The following is a 22,886-nucleotide window of genomic DNA, read 5'->3' as shown; positions in this document are numbered from 1 at the left end:
ATGGATAATTTCTATTTGGCTCCACATACGTATTAGGAATTCGTCTTGTTTGTTGATGATATGACTGATATGGCAGACGTAGAGGTGGTCGCATTGTTGGATGAGAATGTTGAGATAAATGTTGTATATTACTCATGGTATGCTGTCTCATAGCTCCACTAGACATTTGTAAATTATTATTGGTGTGATACGGCATATACCTCGATACAATATTCGAATTTGGATAGCAAGAACTAATGTTATATCTATTTGGCAATTGACTTCGACTTGGTCTTACATTCACACAGACTTTGTTACTATTTACATTCAAATTATTATTAGTATTTGAACTAAATACAACTGGATTGTTTGATGTGTTTCTTTCACTGGAAAATTTTAAACCTGCATTATTAGTTGAAGAAGTCTGAACATTTTGTGAATAAATATTGCTAACTGTACATGGTACATGCATTTGTCTATTTTGGCACATTGTTGTCAAATTATTGTTACTCATTTCGAAATTGGCTCTGGTTGAATTATTATTTTCTTTTAAAAGAAATGGAGCATCATGAGATTGTTTTGTGGCGTTTGCTGGAGAAGCTGTGGTATTGACCTCTTTAGGATATTCATTTAAAAGCGATCCACTTATATTTTGATAAAGTTGACCATTATTTTCTATTATGTTATCCTTTGTGACATTAGAATGTTCTGAAGGTAACACGTAACCAGGATCTTCAATTGTAACACCTGTAACATTAAAATAGTTGATTTAAAAAATTGCTCATATTGTAAGCACCTAGCATTTGCAAATGTAAAGTCAAATACATTAATCCCTCTTAGTCGTCAGTAAAATACATTTTTCATTTATGTGTTTAATTATTCTACCTACCCATTTATAATACGAATGCAGACTAGATTACTAGCCTTGACAGAGTTAAAGACGTTCAGGAATTGAGAATATTTGCGTTTATGATGTTGTAATTATACATATTATGATTTAATTATATAAAAACTTAGAACATAATACTATGTTGTTTTATTGTTGTTAATTTCATAACTTTACTCACCATTAAGAAGTGTTTTCCCGTGTTCTAAGTCATAAAACTTATCGAAATATCCTTGTCCATCAATCGTTTTTGGGAGGGTCATCTTTCTGTGGAAAATTTATCAATATAAATAAAAATCGTACAAGTGCGAGATTTAGGCGTTCTCCGAGCGTTACATATTGATCAATTATTATTTATATTTAGGGTAAAAGTAGGGAATTTCCGTTGTCTAATGAAAAATGTACACATTTCTTTTGTGAGATAAAATATATTTACTTTATACTAGTATTTACTATCAATATCTAAGTATGCATTTCTTCCATCCCACTGGAAGGTCATTTATGCCTTTGCGGTTGAACTCTGGGGACCTGAACCCGACAAAGTCTATAAAGGCTTTATTATTGCTTTTTGAGAATAAAAGTTTGACCATGTTAAAATTTTCTTAATCGCAAAAACAACAGTAGTCGGTCGGGGCCTGCCTTACTGCAAGTCTGACCTTTACCGTTCTACGTCCACTTCAATATGCATCTGCTGCTTTAGCTTGACCGGACCTGAGGAGGCTGTAGTGAATTACATCATGAGGTGACCACCAAAAGGTTAACATCATGTTTCTTGAATTAAGCTCCACTTAAGGGCATTGTTGCGTCGTTTGACTTAGACTCAGTCATCGTGATATTCACTTGAGACTTTCAAATAAAATCTACTATTTATTACACGTCATAATTTACTCCAATACCCCTTAATTTCTGTGCCGGCTCAACATGATAAGGCCAGCTTCAATGCGTGCTTTTCTGTAGGTCAGTTGTATCATGGGGTACTATTTTATAAGCTTTTTTTATTTTACTGGCTTGATGCAAATGGATTAATAAAGTTATGGAAGAGATAATGGTCAGTTACGACTTCTCTATTCATTAATATACCAGAAGCAGGAACATAGATATTATCTTTAATCGCTAACAACATAACTACTGAGTACCTGCATGGGATTACTAGAGCTCTGCCTTACTATATTGTGGCTATTTCGTCTGGCGAGGGGATTTCTATCAGAAAATAGATGGAGTGGCAATGGGCTCATCTATAGCACTAGTCGTGGCCAACATATATTTTATGGAACATTTTAAAGAAGAAACATTGAAGAGCGCGCCATTAAAACCAATATACATGTGGAGATACGAAGACGATGTGTTTGCCATAATTCCCAGAAAACGAGCAAAGGAACTAGTGGACAACTTGACCATCCTAAAGTACTCTTTACAATAGTGGAAGAAAAAGGTGGAACCTTCCCATTAATCGCGTACTTTGTTTGTGCGATTCTCAATTTCTTGAGTCTGAATTGACACACGTGCGGCAAGTGTTGGAGGGCAATTACTAGAACTGGCCAAACAGCGACCGTGATTTAGAGCGGGTTTCGGCGTATCTAACATACATGACAGGGTTAATGGATCATATTGGACACCTGTTACGCCGTGAATAGCATCAGGACAGTTTTCCACTTGATGCAGATTGGTAGTCTTCTAAACCTAAGGATTAGTAGTAGTAGATTTTGCAGGAATGATACATTTTGTGAGGATAGTGGGATTATGTATATAAGTAGTGATTTGGTGAGATTGAACTTTAGTCAGACTTAGGAATAATATCAATGCTGAGCGTTTAGGGCTGGGTTACATACAGATTTTGAGAGTATTACCTATAAAGGTAGGGTAGAGTATTTATAAGTACTTTATAATATTGTTCTCAATGAACTGGATTTCTCATACTGTAACTAAACTTTTTAGGTTTGAACGCGATAGGTTTCACTACTATTGCATTTTTTGGTTTTCTGGGTTCAAACTGGATATTGTTCTCTAAATCGGTAAATAGGACACTAAGCCCGTTGTGTTTTCGCCTTGGTCAATACGTAAGTTATTTTATGTATGTTATTTCACGGCATTCTGAAATTAGAGGTTGGAGGAGGTAGACTTCTAGGAGGATTTTAGTTAGCGGGAAATGTGAAAATTGGCAGAAACCAATTATTAGGAGTTGCACAGATAAAAGAAGGGTTTTGAATAGATTGCTTAAGATAAGACTACCTACATGTTATGTCTTAGACTACAATTAAGAATAATGTTAATTTTGAAATGAGACTAAATCTAGCTGCGTTCAATGCTGAATTTTTTTCTTCTTGTATCGTGAAACGACCAGTTATATTATTTTCAAATGCTTGTTTTAAGCATATTTATCTGGTTCGGTTATTATCTACGGAAGGGGAGTTTATATGATTAATTAGGAAATGTTGGTTTCTGTCAATTGAATTATCAATTTATTTGCATTACAAAATGGACCTATTATTATGACCGTTATTATGAACCTACGTTCATAATAACGCGATAAAATTTATTAGAGATAAGTAAAATTAGCAGATAATGAAATATTATATACAAATATTCTGGTAAACGATTATAGGCTAGTAAGGGAATGAGTTTATTTACATTGTATAATAGACTTATTTACTAATGTACATAATTACGTGCTAAAGGTTTTTAGAGACAAGTATAATGAGAAGCTCAATGAACAAATATGCACGATTACAGACTAGTTGGAAAATAGTAACATATACTTAGGTGGAATCAAATTAAAAAAAAATATCTAGTTTCAGATTTCCTTCAGTTCTCTTGGGTAGCTGGTAATAAAAAAAGAACATGGAATGAAGAAAATCATCAGATTTAGATTTCTATCTTAAAAGGATGTACTTGTATTACCCATTAAATAACACTACACTTAAATATAACATATTACAAGATATACTTATATATAACTTAAAATATTTGGGATACGACACTCACTTTTCAAAATATTCATTTGTTTAGGCGCTGCGTAGCGAATGTATGTAGCGTAATGAATGTTTCGAAAAGTGAGTTAGTAGGGTCGATGACCGCTACGACGCCATTGTACTACGCTTATAGCCTAAACACATGATCGGATTTGGTCAAGCCGAACCATCGAACACGGTCTGGTAGTCCACTACTATATTCGATGGTATGTTGAATTGTCCATCGCACTAAATTATTATTACCGTCTGGACTCTACCGAGTCCGACGCCGGACCAATTGGTGGGAGGCACTCACCGGACCCTACGATGGTTCGGCCGTACCAATTCCGACAATGTGTTTAGGCTAATACTCATTCAGCGTCTTTTTTAATTTGTTTCCATCTTCTTTTACTCATATTCAACTATTTTATTTTAATCTTATCCATATTTTTATTACTAGTTAGTGACCCTGAATGCGAAATTGAAACAGGGTTTTCATCTAAATCGTACAAATGCACGCAATCTTAGTGTACTACGGTTTTTTCCCGACACCGGTTAACCGCTCTAACCGCGAAAATGCTGAGACGCACTCACCACGATTATAAACCGCGAAACCACCCGCGATTTTTCACAGTTTGAACATGGATTTCAAACGAGCAGTATGTATTGTTGCTTTGATGCTAAGAATCAGAAAAAAAGACGTCTACGAATATTTTGCAAATATTTGGTCCATCCATTAAGAGGGAACCCGGGTCAAGCGTAATTTGAAAAATAGGTATTTGAAGAAACGAGTAATGCGTATGATGGGGTGCGCGCACGCCACAAATTCCGTTTCATTTATCAACTTACTCCGTACTCGCTCTTTATTAGTTTTTGACCCTGGCTATTGATGCACGGATTTGTAACGTTGCTATACTATAACGCTGCTCGCACTCGGCTTGTGAATCGGATTTTGAGTAATTAATTTCACTACCTACTGAAAAATTTATGTATCAAAATATATTTTACAACAATGTTGTACAATACTCTAGTAAATTTTGATCTATCTCGTACGGTTCATCCAGTGTTTGCAATGTATCATTACATTAGAAAACTCTAAAATGATCAGTGTTTCTCTACTATCATCATCATCATTATCATTCAACCAGAAGACGTCCACTATTGGACAAAGTACCTCCCCCAAATATCGCGATGATGATCGGTCCAGCAATGCCCTCATCCAACCTGTTCCGGACCATCTTGTGGGGAGCCTACCAACACTATCTTCTATCTATTAAAAACCGCATCAATATCTGTTACGTAGTTTTAAAGATCTATGCAAACATTGGGACAGACACCAGGGAACGACTTTGTCGTGATGATGGTACATTTTACATTCAATTACGAATGTAAAATTGAAAAACTGTATAATGAAAACCTAAATTTTTAACAAAGTATACATAAAATGTTTGAGGAAGGAATCTGGGGTAGGTTTCTGTTCAGTAAATGGATATTCACAGCTGTTAAATGAAATTTATAGTACGTTAAATATGCCTTATATGCAATCAAAGAAGTGCCACATCTCAAACGCACTTCTATGATCGCAGAAGGTGTAGAATAAAATAGGCTTGCCATTTTAAACAGAGAAGTGGATAAAGATTGCTGTCCTTTGATAGCAGAAGTTGGAGATGGTTCTTGAGCAAAACGTTCACACTAAAGTGTATATAGCTCAGCGCTCGATGCTGCATTATTGGACTGGAAAGTAAAAAGTTACTGATACTGGTGATGATAAGATTGTAATTAGGTCGGCTAGAATTTGAGCCTGATAAGTGATATGTCTCCTCTGTATAAGTAAAATTTATAGTTAAAAAGCTGAAGAGCTTCACAACACACTACAATTGATCAGAGTAATGATGAATTGCTTTAGAGCGGCGCAAGCGTATTACTGCGTAAAATTTTGTAAAAGTCTGTAAGCTACGCAAAAAAACAAATTATTAAAAAAACTCAATTATTGCGGAATTATTAAGGCTGGCTAACTAGCCATAGTTTATTTCATAAGAAATATAAAATTTTAAGAGAACACCCAGATAATTTTTTCAATTACTATCGGATATCAGTATGCAGCATCGATAAAATTTTGCACAATCTGCGACCATACATCACCTTCATGGACAGAAAATAGGGATTCTGGGATAATTTTTTGTATGTGTTAAATTTGTGTGTGTTTTCAACCGATGCAGATGGCGTGACAACACGACAATCCGTCGTGACACTCAGCCGAATACTAAGTTATATGAATTACAAATTTTGCGGCGGTTTTTTTTTCGCGACAATTTTGTAAAATTCCACGGTTTTAAAATTGGTCGAGTGATAAACCACGAGTGAGGCCGCTTGTATTCATTTTCCTGTTTCATAAACTCACACAGTTAAAAACCACTGCAGTTTAACCGTAGTGCTGCCTAGGGCTAAATGGGGGTTAGGCCCAGTTCGAATACCAGTAGCTGTAAAACTTTTTAGTTTTCTTCCGGCTTATGTGTAACTGTGAATTGGTGTGAGTATATTGAATTAAATATACTAACGTCTCACACCCATATTACAGGCCATACTTAATTTGGGGCTAGATAATTGGGAAAAAGTGTGTCAATAATTATTATTAATATTTAAAAATATATAAACGCATAACACCAGATAGGTACATAGTATTTATTTTACTGTAAACACATAAAGTAAACAAATTTAATAATGAACGTTAGAAATTTTAAATAAACAGGAAGATCATAAATGTTGCGCTTGTTAAAAATAAATGCCTTTATTTCCCTTACAAAAGGAACTCTCCACGGGATTGTCGTTAATTAAATAAGTACTCCCAGCAGCCTTTCATTATCCAATCATTTTTTAATTAAAATCGCGTTTTACATTTTCAAAGTATTCAATACGAACAGAATATTGTTTTTATATGATCACTGAATATTGTAATATATTGAAGTTATCATACTATTATTAACTGGTCTGCAGCTCGGGAGTGGGGTTTACTAAGCTGTATTTTTTCTATAGTTCCTAAACGCAATACATCACAACTGTAACCAATTTTGACTGCAAGTCGTAAGCTGTCAGCCACTCTTGGCATTAGCTCATTATTTTGAATATAAAACCACTATTCAACGCAAATTTGCATACAAATCAATATTGGTCGCGCATTATTGCGCAAGTAGCGCATTAAGTATATTCTAAGTCTACGCTTAAATTATTCTTAGATAATTAGCCCATTAGAGGCAAGTATTTCATACAAACGTTCTGGACTGTTTTCTCCTCGGTTTTTACCTTAGATCCAGATCAAAGATCCCCAATATTATCATCAATCTCCCTATTGTGCTGTTTTTCTTATTTTTGTATTTATAAGAGTTAATGCTTAAATAACAAACTGAGTTATAGATGTGTTAGTGCCTATATATCAAACTTAGGTGTAAATGTGTTTATTTGTTTATTAAAAAGGTTTACCAACTAGCTATAGAATTAATACTAGGACTACGTATAATTGTAAATGAAACGAACAGGCCACTATAATCGGCCAAGAGTGAGTATGCCGCGAGGTGATCGAATTAAACAAACTATAACTGTATTAAACAAGCGAAGCCAAGAGACCGGTACTGGAACTATGTGACGGCAGCAACATAATCTGTACTATCAACACTATTGATAGTTGACTCGATTGAAAGAGACGGACTTTACTGTACTATACAGGAACTCGTTATAATAATAACTTTCTTTCTTCCGGTCTCGTGGAGGAATTTAATCTTAAAGATGGTAGAAGCTTGTCTCTCGAGCGTATCTATGAAGCTTTCTCTATAAACTGTGTCAATAAGCTTTTTTTTTTCGAGAGGAAACGCGGCCGGGGTCCGACATATGGGCCCAAAACGGCCATATGTCGGACTCAAGTGTCCGCGCAAGCTGTCACCCCCTACCGACTAAAAACACCCTCTATTCTGTTTGCCCTGAGGGCTTTTATAGCGACGTGGGCCGTGGAGCCCGCAAAGACTACGCAACAACAGTCGCGATGCGTCTCCTAAGGAGACTCGAACCTCGAACCTGCTGTGTGCTTGTGGGGCGTCTCTTCAGAATAGATAGATAGAGCGAACGGCCACCGGAGCACCGTGGTTCATTCGTAAAGTAGGTCCATCGCGATCTTGAGCTGCCAACCATCGCTCAACATTTTAAGGAGTTATCGCGACCCTACTTTGATAAGGCGGCCATGCACCCTTATATCTTGGTGAGGGAGGCATGTGCTTACACTCCACTAGACCACAGTCGGAACAAACAGAGGCGACCTCGACACGTTCTAGTCGACCCGGACGACTATATTACCATCGCGAACGCGACACCAATACCATCACCAACACCGACACCAAACCAATCTCACCGCCCTCGTAGACATAGGTGCGTTCATGTACAACAAACCACTGCCACTCGTCACTTTGCAAACTTCCAGCGGCCGCAACCTATTATAATACGATTCACACACTTTGCTAGAAGCCCGACAAGATATTCCTCGTCCTGTAATTGTTTAACACCACTCACACTCACATCACAAATCACACACCAACAATAACACGACACACAAACAGTCATACACTTACATACACTCACACATATTTACAAACACGACAACACACAAGAGTGCGGTGATATCTATTCAAACCTAGAGTCCATTGGACTAACAGATATATTAGATCGTTAGTGATCTTCTCTCCATCCAGCCTAGTGAGCAGGCGGTCCGAGGTTCGAGCCTCCTTCCGAGAATAATGGTCCCAAATTAAAGCCTTGAGGAACGCCAGATGTTTGTGCTAATAATATAAAGACCAGATCTGCCTCGCAGATATTAGCGATGCCCCGGCATCATTCAACAGCGTTCAGGGGTGGTTTCCGATACATTGCTACTAAGTGCTGGAATAATTTACCGCTACCTTTAAGTCTATTAAAAATGTCAAAAAATTTTGATGGAAATATAAAAAAACTATTTTAGAATCATTATATAATAATTATCCTTGATGTGCAATGTATCTTATAAATTAACACAATTCTGTATTTTTATCATTATTTAATGTTTACCAATATATTTATATCTCATTTATAGTACCTAATGCCACCTTTATTATATTATATACAGTTACGTATAGTTCATAGTATGATTTAATATTTATTATTATTACAATTATTTACTTATTTTTATTTTATTACACTACTTTGATACCTACGCAAATTAATTTGCAATGGGAAGACTAAAGGAACTTTCTACTTCAAATGTCACGAAGGGCTGCTGAAAACCAGTGTTGTGTTGGTGTCTTCTGCACTGACACAACAATATACTGAGTCAGCTCCTTTTAGCAGGGAATCACGCTCACACTGTTATTTTTATTTATTTAGTATTAATTATTTATAATATTTGTTACGTTATTTAATTTAGTATTTTAATATTTTAATTAATATTGTAAATTATTGTTTTTTGTGTGAGTGTTTTTTATTGCTAATAAAGTGTGTTTCTATTTCTATTTCAAATTCTCTGGATTGATACACACTTATTTTGACTACTTGTGGTAGATGAGCTAAATATGATTCTAACCATACTGATATACTTTCTGAAAAGCAATATGCATTTCTTTACTTCTTTAATAGCAGGGTGTCGTCAACTTTGTCAAACGCCGTACTAAAATCTATATAAACAGCGTCAACCTATTGATAATCCATCAATGCTCATTTCAGTTATTAAAGAAACAGAAAATCACAGCGTGTGTTATATGTTACTGCTTATGTAACAAACTTAGGTATAGTCTAATGTTAGTTCTAATGTAACACAGCTACTTGAAACAACTCTTAATTGGCTTATTTGGGATATTCTTTTGAGATTACCTACTAAAAGATGTGAAAATCAATTGTAACTAATAACGAAATTTTTGAAGTTATCAAACACATCAAATTATATAAACATAAAATGATAACTTTTAATTACAATAATTTATACCTAATATAATATCATTATTTAATATGATCTCAGGTAGAAATTATCACTAATTTGTTTATTATTTAGTATTTAAACATGTTGGAAGTCGAGATTTTTTTTGTAAAAAGTAAGCTCTTTATTTCAATGTTTATATTGTATTACAATAACTTTATTATAAAGTTTTTATTTTAATTGTAAACATTTTATTACAATAGGAAATAGAATGAAATAATACAGAAACAAGTAAGCCACTCACCACAATAACAATTAAATCAGAAGCTGTATGATCCTGCGAAACGTTTTATAAGACTGCAGCTACCGTACGTATTCTGCGATGGTACTGATTATATTTATTTAGGAAAAACACATAAACAGAGTCATTACGATGTAAATGATAAACATTGTTAGGTATTAAGAGTAAATAATAAATACATAATAAATATTATGTACTAAGAATAAATAAAAGGCATAATCAAAATATAAAAAATAAATATAACGCAATACATAATAACTGTAACCAATTTTGACTGGCAAGTCGTAAACATTCAGCCACTCTTGGCATTAGCTCATTATTTTGAATATAAAACCACTATTCAACGCACATTTGCATACAAATCAATATTGGTCGCGCATTATTGCGCAAGTAGCGCATTAAGTATATTCTAAGTCTACGGTTAAATTATTCTTAGATAATTAGCCCTGCTCATATTCCTCGCTCACAAAATCTCAAGTGCCCTTTCATCCGCAGATGGTAATTACGATAGCTGCGGCCGTAGTTGACGTGAAAGGAATAAGAACTGGGACTCTTATCGTGTCAAAGGGACCAGTTGTGGTACCGACTTGCATCCGAGCTTTCTTTGTGCGGCTTTGTAGCGATGTGACCTGGAGCCCTATTACGAAAATCGAAATACGAAGTTTGTGTTGACGGATCGTACATTTTCCTATTACGAAAGTATTTCGGATCCGAAGATCGATACGAAGTTAGCGGTTAGACATCTTCTATTTCGTTTACCTTATTCCCAAATTCACTTCACATATTTTCCTTTTTCGTTGTCTGACATTATTATGATTGTAACTTCACTTTTTATGGTTATGTCTATGAATCCTATACGAAATCTGTCAGCATTATTCGATTTCGAAGTACTTTGGTAATAGAATTTAATTTGAAGTTCGTCGTTCTTTCGTTTCGGACCGAAACTTCGGCTTTCGATTTTAGTAATACACCTCCTGTTCGCTCGAGCTACCAATAGAGGCATCTACGTTCACAACCTTCAATTTATTTAACTCGGACTTTTTTAGCCGCTGAATTTTAGTTTCTAATCGCTTGATGGCCCGCTAAAGATAATGTAAATGTAACCAGACCATACAAATAAAAATAAATTTTAGTTTCTGTAACTGTGTCGTTCTATATTTTTTTTATTTAACATATTTTACGTATTTTTTTCGATTAGCGCGAGTGTTATAAAGTCACTTATTGAACGTCAAAACTACCACCCATTCGAAATAGTATGTCAGGTCTCACCTGAAAAGAATGGGCGCAAGAAACTCAGTGGGCTTTTTTCTTCTAAGTTTAGGTACAATATATGATGTGGTTTCGTTGATTCAAATTAATAATTAAATATCCTGAGGGCGTTGGCTTCATTCCCAGTCTGTAATATCATTAAGAAAATCATTTATGTTACAGTAACCTTTCCCACACAAACGTTTTTTAACAATTCTATTGAATTCGGAAACACATTATCTGGGATCATGTTGAAAAACTCAAACAATAGAAGACAATAAAAGATTTACTAACTCGCTTAACCGATTAGTATATGTAGTAGAAAGCCTACTCGGTTATATTTGTTCCTCGTGTTAACATTATGACTGTCGCAGTTTCTAGGAAATTCGTTAATGTGCTTATGAACATATATAACATTATCAAGAATATATTGAGATGCAACAGTCGAAATGTTTATTCTTAAAAATTTTCTTTAAATGATTCTCTTTGAAGGGATAAGGACGTGTTACTGTAACAGTATATTTACATAAGGTTTTTTCGTAAAAGTTACATTTTTATTATTAATTTATTAGCCTTGCATTTCGTGACCTTTGCAGGATCACATTTTTGCTGGACACCTGACAGGACAAATAAAAGGACAACAGTCATATGCAACAATGCCACTATTAATTAGATATTTTCAAAGCACAGAGTACAGACACGGGTCGCTAACAGTTTTATATGATTCGCTGGTCATACAAACAAACACTTTCTTTTTATGGAAGATGGCGATTAACGAGCGTACGGGTGACTTGATGTTAAGTGATCACCGCCACCCACATTCTCTTGTAACCTCAGAGGAATCACAGGAGCGTTTCCGGCTTTTTAGTAAAGTGTTAGCACTTGTTTTGAAATTGCCATGTTCCGTAACCAAAGGGTAGCTACACTAAATAACTATATAGTTTTTTAAGTAGTTTTTTTTTCTGAGGGGAAAAATACTATTACGTATCGTGGGGTCAGGATGCCAGGGACCCCGTATGTCAGACCAACTAAAAAACCGCCTCTTTCTTCTGTTCCCTCGTTGTTCCCTGCGGGATTGCCGTCAAGCATTTCTTCACGGGGAGGGACTTAGCTGTTAGCAGCTACTTCCACTCGATGCTTGACTTATTTGGGATCTTTCCCTCTCTTGGGTGCGTAGCTCCTTTAGCACTTCGGTTGCATAGCCGTTTGTAGCATCCCAAGCTTCCTGTGATTCCAGCAGTATGGTTATAATATTTTCTGGCTGAATCCTGATTGTGCTTTTTATCGCCTCTTCCCATTTACTTCGGGCAGCTTCAAATCGTGGACAGACAAAGAATACGTGCTCCGCGTTTTCATTGGTCCCAGTGCACGTAGGGCATTCCGGAGAGTCGTCATGCTTAAACCGGTAGAGGTATTTGCGAAACCAACCATGTCCTGAAAGCATTTGTGTGAGATAGTACCCAACTTCTCCGTGTTTGCGGTTTAACCATACTTCTACTTTTGGTATGAGCCGATGAGTCCATCTACCTTTACTTGAGGCGTCCCAGTGAGCCTGCCAATGACCCAGGCTCCTATTTCTTTCCTTACACCTCAGTTCGGTTGAAGTCAGGTGGGAGCTACCTCTTCTGAGGTAGTAAAGAGACCTTCGTTCTTCGGCGAGTATTTGTAGAGGTAACATACCAGCGATGATACACACTGCGTCCTCGGAGACAGTTTGGAACGCACTTGCTACCCGCAATGCACTTAGTCTGTACACAGATGCAGCTTTACGCCGAGATTCCTGATTAGTAAGTGCATTTGACCAGATAGGAGCGCCATACATCAGCACTGATGTAGCTACTGAGGTCAGCAAGAGTCGCCTTTTCTGTTATGATCCACCGACATTTGGCATTAGTCGTGACAGATTGGCCACTACTGCTGTTGACTTCGTTGTTATGCTTTCAACATGTTTCTTGAAATTAAGACGGGCGTCAATCAGTACTCCAAGATACCTAATAAATGGCTGTGTCGTAAGTGTAATATTTCCGACTCTGAGTAGCATTGTTTCTGTCTGTTTCCTGCTTGTGATGAGGACGGCTTCCGTTTTGTGATCTGCAAGGTGTAGCCCGACCTGCTGCATCCAGTTTCTAAATACTTCGTATGTTTGGTCGAAAGCCCAGTTGATCTGTTCGATGTATTTAGCAACTATTACGATAGCCACATCGTCCGCGAAAGCAACAAGTCGTGTTTTGGCTGGAAAGTCTTGTTTCAGTAATGCGTCATACATGATGTTCCAAAGCAGAGGCCCCAACACTGACCCTTGCGGTACGCCTCCATTTACTCTGTACTCTTTAGGTCCAATGTCAGTGTCATACTTAAGAACGCGGTCCGAGAAGTAGCTCGCTACTATATTCTGCAGATAGGTAGGTACATTGAACTGGGCTAATGCTTCCATAATCACATCCCATTTGGCTGAATTGAACGCATTTTGATATCTAGCGTTGCAACCAGACAGTACTCTTTTGTGCCTCTTTTCCATCTGGCTCCAGAAATAGTCCAGAAATAGCCTTGCAGTACTGATCACCAGGTCTATTGCATCTAGGGTAGATCGGCCCTTTCGGAATCCATACTGGTTATCAGCAAGTTGCGGTTCTACAACACTTTCTATGCGTCTGTGTATGATACGCTCCAGTACTTTTCCGGCGGTATCTAGCATGCATAGTGGCCGGTATGATGATGGCTCACTTTTTGGCTTGTGTCCTTTATAGAGAAGCACTAGTCTTTGTGCTTTCCATCTTCTTGGGAAGGTTCCTTCACGGAGACAGGTGTTGTAGACGTCCAGGAAGAGTTCTGGGGCCGTTTTAATGGCAGCTGTTAATGCCACGTTTGGAATCCCATCTAAACCAGGGGCCTTAGTGTTTCCTATTCTTGAACAAGGAGTTCATCTTGTGTAATAGGTGGTATAGTGTTAGGTTCCTGCCGCTCCACAAAGTAGTTTAGCTCGTTCTGCTGGGAAAAGAGCACTGTTACGATCGTTTGTAACAATTCAGGGTAGGTTGGCGAACAAGGTGGTTGCCTCTTTAGTCGCAACATGACAGTTTTGTAGGGTTTTCCCCACGGGTCATGCTCTACTTCCTCGAGAAGATCATTCCAGCATTTCTGCTTGCTGTCTCGGATTGCATTCTTAAGCTTTCGACGAGCTTCTTTATATTTTTGCATCATCATGTCAAAGTAGGTGGTAGTCTTCTTTCGCGCGCGTTGTGCTTTTCTTCTAGCTTTGGTACACTCTTTACGGTACGTGGCTATCGTGTCTATCCACCAAAATACTGGTGGAAACCTGTTCGGACAGCGTTTTCGCGGCATAGAGGTATCACAAGCAGACATCATTCTCCTAGTGATGGAAGTTGCTTTTTCGTTGGCATTGCATATTTGACCCATTGGCTGACCGTCGAATGTAATCTGAAATGTTCTTAAGTCAAAAGTGCCAGTTTTCGACCCCACTGGATTAGTCTTCCTGGTTAGAGAAGTTAGAACCTTAGGAAGTGTAGTAAGAACTTCCCAGTATATGGCTTGGTGATCACTGGCTGCGTAGACCTCAGTGACCTTCCAGGAATAGTTAACTTTTGTCAGGTGGGTGCTTCCCCTTTTTTGTATGTGGCTTCGTTACCAGTGTTAAGTAGCACTACATCCAGTGACGCCATAACTTCCAAGACGAGTCTTGGAAGTTATGGCGTCATGGTCACGTCAAGCCCTGGCATTTGTTTGCCTACTACCCCAGTCAGTTGCCCACGCATTAAAAGCAAAGGCCACAGGAGCGAGGTCTTTGACATCTTCTGCGAGTCTTTCCAAGAAGTCCGTACATTCCTCCAATGTGAGACTGGGTAGTGCATAACAACTGTAAAAGTGTATGCCGCCTAGCTTTGCTCTTACAAATCCAGTGTTTAGGCTCAATTCTTGGAAAGCCTGGGACTTGCAGGACCATGCGGCGGCTTTGCCGCAAGTGTCGGTAACCCATGAGCTGTTACATATATTCTTATATGGTTCCGGAATTAGAACCAAGTCTATTTGTAGTTCACGTGCAGTCTGGGTAAGAAGATCATGTGCAACTTCGCAATGGTTAAGGTTAAGTTGAAGGACCTTTACCATTTTTGTTTCTTTTGAACCATCTGGAGGGCAGCTCGAAAAACTGGGCATTTGCCACAACCCGCAACATGGGCGCAGTCTTTTTTATTTCCGATTTCAGCGCATATTGCACAAGAGGCATTTTTATTACAATCTATGATTTTATGTCCTTTTTCCCCACATTTCAGGCACAGTTCGGTTCGATCGATTGTGCTTGTGCATTCACGGGATAATTGTCCGTATCTCCAGCATTTGAAGCACTGTATAGGTTGTTCTGTTCTCCTGATTCTGCAGTTGACCCAGCCGATTTTGATTTTGCCCTTGTCACCTATGGCTTTTATAGCTATTGCCTCCTCCAGTTTGATTACAGCTGCTTGAGTTCCACCGTATGATCGTCGTATAGACATGATTGCGTCTAATGTAATGTTGCTCTCCTTGCCAGCAGCTTTTTGTAGCACTTCTAAGATCTCCTCCTTGGTAGTTGTTTCGTCAAGGTCCTTGATCTCTACAGTTATTTCTGGAGCTCTGCTAGTGACTACTGCTGTACTTCCAAGGATGTTGGCAATGGTCTTTTTAATACTTGACGCTTTGTCGTTGTTTTCCTTGGATAGGACGAGTAACATATCTCCAGCTGTGGTTCTACGTATTTTGTCTACGTACTGGCCTACTGTTTCGGTTATGGCGGTATTTTTTACTCGTTTGAGTATGTCGGCATATTGTTCCTTCTTGTTTGGTCGTATAAGTACCGCATTCGGCCGGACCTTAGCTGTTTTCTTATTTTTCCTGGGTTTCTTCTTTATTACATGCCAATTTGTTTAAGATGGCGTCATTTTAACCTGTTCTTCTAGTGGAGGATCATGGTCGGCCTCACTCTTCCTCTTCTTTGCAATCTCTTGTAGTTTTTCGGGCGGGGTGATCTCTTTGCGCTTTGCTCGGTGATGATGGCGGGTTAGCGGTGTTGTTGCTACCATTTTCTCGGAATAATTATTTCGTAGTGATGGCGTCGTCTGTGTTTCTGCCATCAATGTGTCAACCTTATCACAGCTTCGGGTTTCGAGTGTGCTTCTTTCTAGTTCCTGCTGGATCGTCTTGAAGGAACAGCCCAACGACGCTGTAAGCTTCCTTATTTCGCCATGCACATTCATCTTGCCCTTGATGAATTCAGCAAGGCTATTAATTATACGCTCGTGTGTTTGTAGAGCCATTCTTATATCAGTGCTTGCACTTTGCGGTACAGCTCGAGCACTAGTATCCTCATTGTTTTTATTTTTTGTTGCTTGTTTTTGTTTTTGGATTTCATTCATGTTGTTCCCATGAGAACCTAGGGAAATAAACGGTCCACTCAGGCAGAGCCCCGGTTGCCAGAGTAAGGCCTAAATACGCCTGGAGTTCGACCTGTTCCTCCAGGGGAACCGTTCGTAACACCTCTCCCCAGGTGCCACGCAGCCCTCGACACGGTCTCTAACATCTTGGCTTGGGCGTGTTTTGTCCGCGGAGACTATTTAATTTCGTCTCTACCCTCCTTACTCAAAAGTCGGTGTGAGCATTCCCCTATCCGCACGGGGGACGCGCCTGGTGGCAGTATCACCTCAGCCCCAGGTGTGTGTGTGTGTGTGTGGGCGTACTCTACTCTCAGTTACTATTTGTGTAGAAGGTTTTCAGTTGAGGTATAGTCCAATTTCTGTAACCACTCTGTCAAGATACGCTTGCATTTAGTTCTGTTGAGGTGGTAAATTGATAGCTCTTTGTTTACCTTATTGTAAAGGTTATTACCTTGAACACAGAAGAATCTTTGGGAGAATCTAGTATTAAACAATAATTTTTCACAGATTCTATCTTTTCGCCGTTGCGCTTTATTTTTTTCCGGATCGTAACTGGTAAGGCTATGTTTTTTTAAAACTGTATGCAGGATATAAAGCTGACGCACAGCTAGAACCTTTGATAGTTTATAGAGTTCTGTAGTGGGATGGTAGATTGGTAATGAGTTACTTACTTTCAATATAGCTCTTTGGGCCCTTTCTATTTTGAGGAAGTGTGATTTTGTAGCGCCGCCCCAAGAAGTGATGCAATACGTTAATTTCGACTGACACAATGCTTGATATATGTTTTTCATCAAGTCCTTTTCAGCTACATTTCTCAAATTTTTAAAAATGACAATTAATTTTCGCACTCGTTTTGCTAGTTGTCCTATGTGGCATTGAAAATTTAACTTGTTATCTACCATAATACCAAGATACTTGACGGTTTCTGATTTCTGTATTTTGGCACAGTGACAATATAAGTCTTCAGAATTACCACATGAGTGGAACATTATATTATGATTGGTTGTAAATTCTGTATTTCATAAAGAAAAGGTAATATAACTGGTTTTAACTATATTTAATGTCAGGACATTGTCATTTAGCCATTCACTGACGGTATTAAAGCCCTTCTGTGCACTCAAATACACTTCTTCCCAAGTATCTCCTCTAAACAATAAATCTGTGTCATCAGCAAAGGTTTAGCATTTGGGAGCTGTAGTTGACACAGGTCGTTTATATATACTAAAAATAATATAGGGCCAAGAATACTTCCCTGAGGGACGCCAAAATACACTGCGGCTGCATTACTTATCAGATTACCTATTTGGACGCATTGTGTTCTATCACTGAGGTAGCTTTCAAACAGTTTTAGTTGTATACCCCTAATCCCGAGACGATCAAGCTTTTCTAAAAGGATAGGGACAGAGACTGTGTCGAAAGCTTTGGCCAATTCCAGAAAAATGGCGATGGTTTTTTTTCTGTTATCTATATTTTTAAGCAAAAAGTTTGTAAGTTCATGTACGGCGTCAGCTGTTGACCTTCCAGATCTAAAACCGAATTGAGCTGTTGATAGTAGACTGTTTTTCTCCAAATAGCTGATGAGTCTTTTATTAATTATACGTTCTAGGATTTTTGACAATGTGGGGAGTATCAAAATAGGTCTATAGTTATTGACACAATCTCTGTCCCCACTCTTATGAATCGGGTGAATCCTTGATTTCTTGAAAGCAGTAGGAAATTCACCCGTGGACATTGCTAAATTGCAAATAAATGCTATTGGCTCAGATAAGGTATCCACATTGGTTTTTAATATTTCTGGTGGAATGCCATCAAGGCCAGCGGCGGTATTAAGTTTGAGGTTATTAATAGTAGATAGTAGTAAGATGTTAAGTCTCATTTACCCAGTAATTTCACTAGCTACGGCGCCTTTCAGACCGAAATAGTAATGTTTACACATTACTGCTTCACGGCAGAAATAGGCGCCGTTGTGGTACTCACAATCTAGCCAGCTTCCTGTGCAAGAGAGCCTCCTACTGGTAAATGGTAAATGATACAGTGCTCCTACTATTCATTTGTACATTATATTATTAACCAATAAACATAGTGGAAAAACCAGTGCATTTTAATTTACACAATACACTCTCTCAGTGACAAAAGTTGTTAAGTGAAATAATAAACAATAGCTGAGAGACGTAATTTTTACATACTACTGGCGCTATAATAAAAAGTGGCAAAAACAACCGATACGCAAATGAAAAAATATTTTCTTTATCAGTAATATTAAAAACTTCGTTTTAAACAATGTGCCCCAGGGCTAAAAGACCGCCCGAAGTATATTGAATATTTGCACAATAATCTTGATCGATGGATCCTTTCGTGTCGTAAACCTACGCAGGCTTAAAGTGACCACGCGGTACTCATAGCAGAAATTGTGGAATTTTTTAATTTGCTCGAATTCATATTGCGTGAAAGTTTCATGAAAGTCTATACAGTAGTTCCAGAGAAACAAAAAAAAAACAGATACACGGGACAATTATAGCGAAACTCTCTAAGAAAAAAGCGATTCACTCGATTGTATGAATCGTGCAGTCATTGATAGATTGACAGATGACAACTATGATCTTGTAAAAAACGGAGATGGCCGAAATCCACTACGTTTTAAACAACTGTTTGGTTTCAAACTTAGCCGGATTATACTTCGTTGTCATATTGTAATTGTACATAAACTTATATCAAATCTCGCTGCACATTTCATACTCAACAAAATTTCAATTTTTACTTAGACAGTCACGCCTCTTATTACGTAGTATTTACATCCTCTTTGCACAAAACAATTCCATAGTAAATGGCGCCGGCATTATTATATAACCCATAATTATTTATAACCATATATATAACCCATAATTATTTAAAACATTGTTACAACTGGTACGTACCTGTAGAAATACTAAATATATCGCTTCTTCTATTCTTAGCTCTCCAATACTTCACAAATCACTATAACTAAATATAATATGTTAAACCAAAAATCACACGAGCATTTGAGTACTTCCATCATCTATGACGTTAAAGTAACAAATGATTAAACTTCAAAGTAGGGATGGCGATCACAAATCTATTAATCGAAGAATCGATTAATTGGTCCAAATAAATCGATTTGTTTAATCTATATGTCGTACTGAATCGATTCAGTGAATCGATATTTTACCCTTGAAAATCGACTTTCGAAAAAAATATTTAGAATTAGCTGAATGGACTCACAATATTACGGCATTGCCAGTTAAAGGTTTAATTACTTAAAAACTCGCGGTGTGCTTAGTTTTCGTCGCTTCTTTTTAGTAAAAAAAAAGTTACGTTGTTAATCTTTGACTTTGTTGATTGATATTGCGTCATTGTTTTGTCTTGTTATTATTCATTCATTTGTTTATATATATGCCTTGATTGGTTGATTGTTCTAATATACATGCTGTGATTAGAGAAATTAATATTTATTTCTATGTAGTGTTTGTTACGGAATAATAATCAATTAAGAGTAAGTAAAACGCTTTTTATTTTTTACTTTGATGCTATTTTTTTAAGTTTGTTCTATTAGTTGCTATTGTTAAATCTAATCGTGTATGTAAGTCATTTAAATTAGTTAACATATAAAATCATCACTTATTAATAAATTAGCATTGAAATAACTATGTGGAATTCTTAATTAATAAAGTGTTCATATTTTACTATTACTTTATGTTCCTTCATCTGTATAAGCTCAAATTGTCAAACATCACTTTCCGTATTGACTATCGTCAGCGGACAACTGTGATGACGTCATGAGCACCTTAAACTCTCTTAACTTTTTAATGTAACAAATACAGTTAGAAAATAAATGTCTTCTTTTATATCTGATCTGATATTTTGATATGGTAATAAAAATAATTGTAATTATCGAATTCCCTGAACTAAAAATTCCTGATTTTACTGATAAGATCCCAGAGATTGTTTATTATGGTATCATTCTTGCTTTTCATAAAATGGATTTATATTTACATTGTAAATACAAATTTGAAAAAAATCGATTTTTTGGACCTCGATTTTTTTTATGGATCGATTTATCAGATTACGATTCGAATCGATTTAAAAATCGATCTTTTTTGGAAAGAATCGCCATCCCTACTTCAAAGTATCTATTACAATTTACAATATCCAGCTATCGCGTTTCGTGCAGTCGTCGAATTATACCGACCTAACTCCTTGATTCGTAAGAACGCTGCGCTGTCAACTTGAAACGCAATAATGATGACTTGTGAAGTGCATTTTTATTTATCTACTAGGTATTACCCGCGACTTCGTCTTTTTTTTTTATGGAATAGGAGGACAAACGAGCGTACGGGTCACCTGGTGTTAAGTGATCTCCACCGCCCACATTCTCCTGCAACACCAGAGGAATCACAAGAGCATTGCCGGCCTTTAAGGAAGGTGTACGCGCTTTTTTTGAAGGTACCCATGTCGTATCGTCCCGGAAACACCGCACAAGGAAGCTCATTCCACAGCTTTGTAGTACGTGGAAGAAAGCTCCTTGAAAACCGCACTGTGGAGGACCGCCTCACATCCAGATGGTGGGGATGATATCCTAACTTGTGGCGTGTCGTGCGAACGTGGAATTCTGCGGAAGAATAAGAGGGTCTGCAGAAGAATTTAGAGAACAATTAAAGGAATAAATATTTTAACTGTTGCGTCTCAATATATTCTTGATAATGTTCTGTATGTTCATAAGCATATTAAGGAATTTGTGGAATGTTTTTAACAGGAGGAACAAACATTAACTTGTTATGCCTACTACTCGGTTAAGTCGAGTTAGTAAGACTTTTATTGAGTGACGAGCGCAATTGTAGTGCCGTTCAGAATTATTGGGTTTTTCAAGAATCCGAAAGTATTGAAATTTAATAAATAGAACGCAGAAAAATATACCTACTGGGAGAGTTTGTTGCGCTGCTTCATCTCTCTCAGAGCGCCATTTGTTTCCGAAGCGGTAGTAGTATCTAGTATATTAGAAATTACATCAAAAAGAATTCTAGAGGAATCAATTTTGAGAAAATAAATGCCTTTTATGCCTGAGCGGCACCGTATTGTAATGGGCTGGGCGTATCAATTGCTATTAGCTGATCGTCCTGCTCGTCTCGTACTATTTTGAATGAATCGTGGTTTTAGACTTTCAGTGAGTGATTTTAAATCCTATTTTGAAAAAGAAAATATTTGAATTTTTCAGTGGTAACAAATGTATATAGACCGTCATTGGTGTAACAATATTAATTGGTGTTCCAATGCGGTCACATACATACATACAAAACAATCATAATGTTATATATTCTCTCTTCGTAAGGAATGTTTTCGTTCGAGCGTTTTTTCTCCGACTTTGCAAATCCAACTACTACGAATAAGGCTTTTCATTTTTCGGGTTAAGGCGAAAAATGAGGAAAAAAACACATAAACTAGGTGTTTTTAGGTATGTTTTATGGTGAAAATATAGCATTTGGAGCTATGAACACTAATTTATATTGTTAGACATTCCCTTAGTCTAATTCTTAAGTTGCCAATGCTTGCTGTTGGTTATAGTTAATACTCCAGAGTTATTTTTAACTACCATTTTTATTTTCAGTTAAACACGCTGTTTCTCGGTATGACGCATTTGTTTTAGTACGAAACTCAGATGGGTTATTCTTATAGCTTTTTAGTTTCTTTAGTACTTTTATTGTTAAGTCCATTTATTAGGATTAGGGCCTCTTTCACCATGTCCAAGTAAAGCTGTGATTAGTAACTTCTCAATTAATGTTAATTGGAAGCTACATGTTATGAGTATCTTTTGCCAATTTCACAAGCGAAAATTATGTCTTGAGTGGTTTGTTACTGATTAAACTACTGATTGGTTAAGTGAATAATGAATCTATCACACGTCATATTATTATGGATAAAATTAAAAGAGAGAGAAGTGCATACTTTACACGAGAGGGATATTTTGGTATTATTAAATAGAAATATGGTGATATCTTGGAATTTAAATATTCACATACTTGGTTATTGTTCCATGGAAGAATAATCTTAACTCGTCCAAATGATGACCAATCAAGTCGAATAAATCCATATCTAATAATTTATTTTTATGCTACCTCTGAAAAGATGCACAAAACAACAAATAATAATAGTAGGCACATAA

General features: G+C 37.0%; 1 long non-coding RNA gene across 1 annotated transcript; it reads right to left on the bottom strand.

The window, feature by feature from the left end:
• Nucleotides 1-409: 409 nt before the first annotated feature.
• LOC126968854 (uncharacterized) lies at nt 410-19,761 on the bottom strand. The gene is made up of 3 exons (XR_007730307.1): nt 19,627-19,761; nt 1,047-1,132; nt 410-726 (listed from the first exon to the last, which is right to left on the bottom strand). It is a non-coding gene; the product is annotated as an uncharacterized LOC126968854 (long non-coding RNA).
• Between the last annotated feature and the right edge of the window lie 3,125 nt (nt 19,762-22,886).

This window comes from Leptidea sinapis, chromosome 16 (genome assembly GCF_905404315.1).
Source record: "Leptidea sinapis chromosome 16, ilLepSina1.1, whole genome shotgun sequence".
In the NCBI taxonomy this organism is placed as follows: Eukaryota; Metazoa; Arthropoda; class Insecta; order Lepidoptera; family Pieridae; genus Leptidea; species Leptidea sinapis.
The sequence above is the reverse complement of the archived record's forward strand: the minus strand, read 5'-3'. Positions and strand labels throughout refer to the sequence as shown.